At 42.0% G+C, this 6,550-nt stretch overlaps 1 long non-coding RNA gene across 1 annotated transcript; it reads right to left on the minus strand.

Annotated features, from left to right (window-relative positions):
- Positions 1-757: 757 nt before the first annotated feature.
- On the minus strand, positions 758-6,350 carry LOC111936880 (uncharacterized). The gene is made up of 3 exons (XR_002868338.2): positions 6,236-6,350; positions 1,047-1,116; positions 758-932 (listed from the first exon to the last, which is right to left on the minus strand). It is a non-coding gene; the product is annotated as an uncharacterized LOC111936880 (long non-coding RNA).
- Positions 6,351-6,550: the final 200 nt, after the last annotated feature.

The following is a 6,550-nucleotide window of genomic DNA, read 5'->3' on the forward strand; positions in this document are numbered from 1 at the left end:
TGGCTCCATACCTTGAGAAATGGAGCTGGGGGGCAGCAGAATCCTCTTTTGGAGGATTTTCTCACTTGGAGGATTGGCCTGAGAACAGCAGATCGCTGCAATGCCACCGCTCCTCTCTGTGCATCGAGTGACACAGCCCAGAGCAGGGCCCTGGAAATGAATGCTTTCCACAGATTCAGTTTATTTTGGGAAACTCTACCAAGATGAACCTCAGCCTGGTGCCTCCTCATCCCTGGCAGGCCATACCCAGCCTGTTTTCCCTTCTGGCTGGCCCAGAGGGGATCCAGAGCCCTGTGTCCTGTGCAGGGCTGGGTGGCTGCACTGAAAAGGCAGAATTGCAGCCTCTGTGTGAACTCCTCTGCCTGGGCAGAAACCATTGCTACCTTTTTACAGTGAGGATAAATCTGAGAATGGCCTGAAAATCTGCAGGAAATTACTTTTCAAGTGACCGATGAGATGACCTCTGATTTCCTAATGATCTAGGAAGAGTTCAAGCCCAAGTGCTTGTATATGCAGAATGCCAAATTTATATATACAAAACATCATAATTACTGTCATGGAGATTTACAGTGCTTTACAAATCATTAATAATCATAATAATAATATTTACCATAACTCTTTCTGGCAGATTAATTGCAATTCTCTTTGACCATTCTCAAACTACTCTTCTCACAACATCTTTCCCATTGGTATGAGGATGAAGTACACAAAATGTAATTTATTGACATTAAGGGTGGCTTTATTTCCATGTGTTTATTTGAGACAAAAGGAGATATTTGCTATTGAAGGGAAAGCATGAGCATTAATGAATCAGCAGATCTTTTAAGACAGTGCTGTGTATTGCTCCACTTCAGTCTGGCATTAGCAGGTGATGTGTTGGTGACACAGGTGGGATTCTTGCTGCTTAGTTGAGGTCCCATTTTCAAAATTAACTGTATAAAAGAAAGGCATAGCCGTTTGCATGAGAACCTTTCAGGTCCTTCACATCTATTTTAGGAGGGGGAAACATCCACAGATGAAAAATGTCAAGTTTAGGCTACACTGACTGTTGTTTAGCTGATGAGCTGAGGTGATAGAAATTGCTCATTCTTCTAAATACCATCAAAATGGTGAGATCTGGAGGAAAGAAAAAATGTAAGAAAATATTTTCCTATTTTCTCTGCTTTCCTACTCCTCAGTGTACAAAATTTGTGAGCATGTCAGATGGGACAGAAAATGTTGGCGTGCAGTGGCATTTTTTAGCTTTAACTTTTGTATGCTGTTGTAATTTCTTCTATTTCCTTGTATTTTTATAAGATAACACTCTTTATAAGCGATGTTATTGCAGCAGTTTTATGCATTTATGTACTATTCCTGCCAATGCCATGAGTTTCTCTTTAATGAATTGTTCTGTCTAGGTTTGATTTTATCCAGTACTAGAAATTTGGGGTTAATAGACCTTTCTTCCATGGCAGATTCATAGAAACATCCAGGGTCTCCCCTCCTTCACAGGGAATATTCTTTTCCATTACCTAATTAAAACATACTCTTATTAATTAATTAATTAAATTAGTTAATTATATATATTTTTATATAATATTATATATATATATATAATACTCTAATTAATTAAATCATTAGAAAGGGCAGTTAAGTTAGTGTTTATGCTTTTTGACATAGTTCTGTTGTCTGTAAAAAAAACCCCCAATATTAATATTAATTTTTTGTATCTTAGTTTCATGCTTCTCTTTGTTTACTTCTCCAAAGCACATTTTGGGTATAAAATGACCATTCCATTTATTGTGTTGGCATGACTAGGGGGCAGAAGAAACGATCTGCTGTTGTTCATAAGAACAGCACCCACTGAGTGATGTTTTAAAAAAGTCTGGCTCCAAGACACAGCAAGCACTCACATCTCTGACTGAACTCACCGTGAGCTGGGAGCACCGTGTGTGAGTCAAAGTCACAAAAACACGTAACCTCATGTCGAAATCCTGCTTCAAATGTATTATACAAGAATTGAATCATTTGTCAGACCAACACAACCTTTAACTGCATCCAGTGTTGCTGCATCAGACTCCCCACTGAGATACAACAACCTGGATATTATGAAAACTTCCACAGGATGACAGGCAGAAACCTCAAACACCCCCAGCCTCAGCTCTGTCTCATCAGGCTTTCATCTCTGGGAGACAATTACAAAAGCTCATGTGTTTTAATATAAAACACTGAACTATTAGTGCCTGCTGACATGGAGAAAAATGGTAATAGTATTCCTCTCCCACCTGCCTGTCCTTCAATTTAATTTTATAGTGGTTGTCTCATAATTTTTCGAAGTTTCCAAAAAAAGACTTAATGAACCTTTTCTAAAAGAAAGTGCCAAGCAAGCTAAATGGAGAAGTTGCTGCCAATTCTGCCTTTTTAATACTTTTAAAACAAATACAGATTTAGAGGCACACTCATAGCAAAACTGTGTGCCAAAGGCCATCGGAACTGAAGACATGTTTTAGAATATATACATATAAAGTGGGTCTGATGAGTCACATAATTTGTTGCCTGGAGACAGGATACATTTACACGATGTTCTTTAATCTATTTCTAATTTATATGATGTTCCTTGGTCTAATGGGTTGGTTCCCTGTGAGTGTCCAGCAATAGACTCCTAACAAGGACTGCTCTATGTTTATTCATATATTCTCCGTTACGTTCTCCGTAATTCCAGAGAGATAATTACCCATGAACGTATTCTCCTTTCTCCAGTAAATTAAAGGGTTTCCCATGCAGGGCGTCCTCCTGGGACCACAAGGAGTTTTCTGAGGATCTGTGACGGTTCAGGTACCAGGAGACTCCCAGCTTAGCTGTAACCTTTGAGGTCCTTCCTATTTTCATACCGACACCTATGTCATCACTCCCATTACAGAAAAATTCCTCTAATCTGAAAAACCCCGCTGGTGGAAAACCTGTCCTCATCCCATGAAAAGCAAGAGGTACCATGGGGATGTTTTTGTTGTCAGTGAATCATATCTGGTAGGAGTTGTTTCTTTTCCTTGTGCCACAGCTCCAGCCCCCTCCGAGCCTCCCAGCCAATTGCTTTGGCTGCAGAAGCCCTTGGAAGCCCAGAGTACAGTAATTGCTTCATTGTGTTGCTTTAAGAGGAAAGGAAAATAGTTATTACTGTGAGCAAGTGCTTCTGGTTTTTTTTCCCCTCTTGTAGTTGTGTGTTTTGGTTACAAAACGTACCCTACTCTGAAACGGGTGTTTTGAGACTTTCTCATGTTGAGGTGGAAGGCTGAGAATGGGTATCTGATTATAATGCAGCCACTGGTAATGATAGAAAAAATGGCTTGGAGAAATGCTCTTCATTTATAAAATGGGAGAGAAACTCCTGCTGATTAATTTTTGTCCTGATTTGTTTATGAAAGGTAACAAAAAGCAGCCCAGTTGTGTTCCTGGAAAACGTGCTGAGACTTGATGTTGATGTGCTTCCATCTCATCTTAAGTTACAGAAAACTGTAACTAACTTAATGGAGATTTTGACTATTTAAATGACTGTACTTACTTGTTTACCCATCTGGTTATAGGTGTAAATATGGAATTTATGGTTGGTCAGCAGCTGAGATAAAGTTCCCCTAAATTCTTGGTGCTGCCTGTGAAGAAGTTGTTTTTCCATAAGTCTGTTCTGAGACAAACAGAGACAAAAGCCCAGCTCCAGTAAACTGAGATATCCCATTATTAGAGATATCTAGAAATGTATGACTGGAAAAGGTATTTGGTGGTGACCCGATGGTCTCCTGCTGCTGAGGCTCCAATTGTGATTAGGAAGAAGTGATTTCATCTCCATGGGAAGGCTGCTGCCCTCATCCCTGTTTTATATCTCATGGAGATGCTGAACATGGTATTAAGGACTAAGAGTAAAAAATGCCTCCCCACACATCCACACGGAGTGTTATCACTGCCAGCTCCTCTCCTCAAAAACCCCTGACTGAAACTCTGTGTGACTAAGTCCACTTAATTCCCCACCTAAGAGAAAAAAAAGTAGAGTTCAGAAGTTCAGGGAGCTCTCCTGAAAACCACATGGTTGTGGTTGTCTGGGCTGCAGGGGGAAGAGTTTGGCTGAGTTGCTGGGTGTTTGGGACGTGGTCACACTCATGTGACGTCTTCATTCCAGGTGAGGAATGGCCAGAAAGGTGGAAAGTGTCACACACTGCTGGGGGGACCTGAGCAGCCTTGGGAATGTTGCCTTAGATGTCACCTTGGGAGCTGTTTGAGATGAAGTATCTGGAAGCCTCATCCCAAGTTCTGGGAACGTTTAGCATAAGATTCCACATTCATGGCCTTGACAGGCTCGTATATAACCCTGAACAGCATCTCCCTTTCCTCCCAACTTGTGGAACTGTTAATAGTAGTAGTCTCCTATAAAGCTTAAAGTACATAGAGCATTTAAAGCTTGTAACATTTATAGATTGCTACAGCAGCAGGAGAATCAAGCTAATGAAAGGATTGGGTGGGTGCCCTGAATTAATATGACCATAATCTAATTCATTTTAACTTCTTTTTGCTGCATATAAAACCTTCCTTTCTCCTCCAGCAGCACAATTAGGACCCCATTCACAGGCTCGTGGCAGATAATGGGAGGGTTCCTGCAGAGTGGGGCTGAGCAGGTTTGAACAGCAGGTCCCAGGAAGGGCAGAGGCCCTGTGTGCAGGAAAGAGGGACTCAGAGTGTGAAGAGTCAATAGGAGAATCAGAGCCAGGAGGTTTTGAAAGGGGTGCACTGCTATTGTTTGATTTAGAGATTTTATTTTCTTTTCCTTAAAAATATCCATAGCATAGCCTACTTGCGCCCTGATAGAGCCTGCTCCTTTCCATATGGCATTTTACCCTCCCTTCACTGCCCTTGCTCTTCCCTGGAGAAACTGTGTTTGGAGAATACTTCTTGTAGTTTTTAAGTGCAGTGTAACACATTTCACTGCTGTGCTGCGCTTTTGTTCTTTGTTTCATCTCCATCTCCCATCTGTTTTGTTTTGTTTCAGCCCAAAAGGAAGGGTTATTGCATGCTGTGTAGCTCATCCCTGTAAGATCAGAGGGTGGGGAGGGAGCTGAGGACCTGCAAGCAGTCAGGTGGAGATGCTGGAGGGGAAAGCAGGGTTTGGAGAGCGAGCAACGCATTGTGGATTGTTCTGACAGGGTTTGTTGAACTGTGTTACTCGATCACTGAGGCCAAGAAAATATTACAACACATGTTGGTGTAACAGCCAGTTCATACTTCTGACCTTTTCATTTGCTTCTCAGAAGAGAAGTGTGACACTGGTTTCTATATATGTGCTCTGACAGCCTTCCTTGTCTACTGGAGAGTTATGGAAAATAATACAATAACGTAATAAAGGACTATCAAATCCTCCTCCTTAAACCTGAACCCATGCATTCCATGCTGGGGCTTCAGGAGCTTCTGAGTGCTCCCAAGTTAAGGGATAGGCCTGTTCTATGTGGAAAGTTCAGTGAAAAACAAGGCATTAAAGAAGGTAATAGCTGGACACGATTGAATGGGGAGCACTGTTCTGCATGGACCTGTCCTGAACCCGTGCACCAGCACGGTTTGAGGACTGGTGTTGTGCTTGGAGTAAACCTAAAACCAAAGCTGAAGCCACTTGCAGTCATTAAAGAGCTTGTGGCTGCTTTCACTGTGCTGGAAGGGCAAAGCTTGCCCTGGTCAGACACATACTAAAGTGAGTCTCTCCTGTGTGATGATGGCAGCTATTTATAACACCTTATTTAGGAGGCTCTCTCCATCACTTTCTTTCTCCACTGAGTCAATGAAGGGAGAGTGCATCTAAATTAAGCTTCTTTTCTTACTTTCCCTCCTGGAAGCTGTTTTTTTTCTCATCACTGAGTGTTCAGGAGTTTCACAATGAAGGCTGAGGTAGGTATCTAAATGTAAGTGATGTTTACACCCAGGTGTCTTAAGTGTGTCCTGCATCCTCATTCACATAAGAAACATCTCGTCCCTTCCTCCTCAACTGCTATGTCTTGTTAAAGTGTTTCCAAGGTGGCTGTGCATCCATCCTGATTCCCTGTGCTCCTGTAAATACCTGGATGCACACGGGGGTGATAAAATCTGTTTTATCTGGAGGAGCAGGAAAATACTGCCTTAAATAGAGAAATGCTTGCAGGGATTTCTGTGTATAAAAGGCAAAGAAATAGCTGCAGTTGAGAAAAATTGTGGATTCCCCCCAGGTAATACAAGGAACAAGCAGTACCTGTAGATTTAGGGCTGAATTAAAGTTTAGGTGGATAAATGCAGCTGTGCTACCCAGAGCTCCTGCTTCCATCAGGCCAAGATCTGGATGATGGGCTCTGCAGGGGCAGAGGTGTTTCCCTGAAAACAAGGACAGACATACAGCTCACAGAATCACAGAATCATTTAAGTTGAAAAAAAATAATTCAAGATCAAGTCCAACCTCTTTCTGCAGCTTCTCCATTTCCAGGCTCCACCTGCTCCATCCTAGAGGTGCCCATGTCAGATTATGGCATCATCTGCTGGAGGGTTCCGTGTGCTGCCTCAGGGGCTGGTG

Source organism: Cyanistes caeruleus, chromosome 20, assembly GCF_971803275.1.
Source record: "Cyanistes caeruleus chromosome 20, bCyaCae1.hap1.1, whole genome shotgun sequence".
NCBI lineage: Eukaryota > Metazoa > Chordata > Aves > Passeriformes > Paridae > Cyanistes > Cyanistes caeruleus.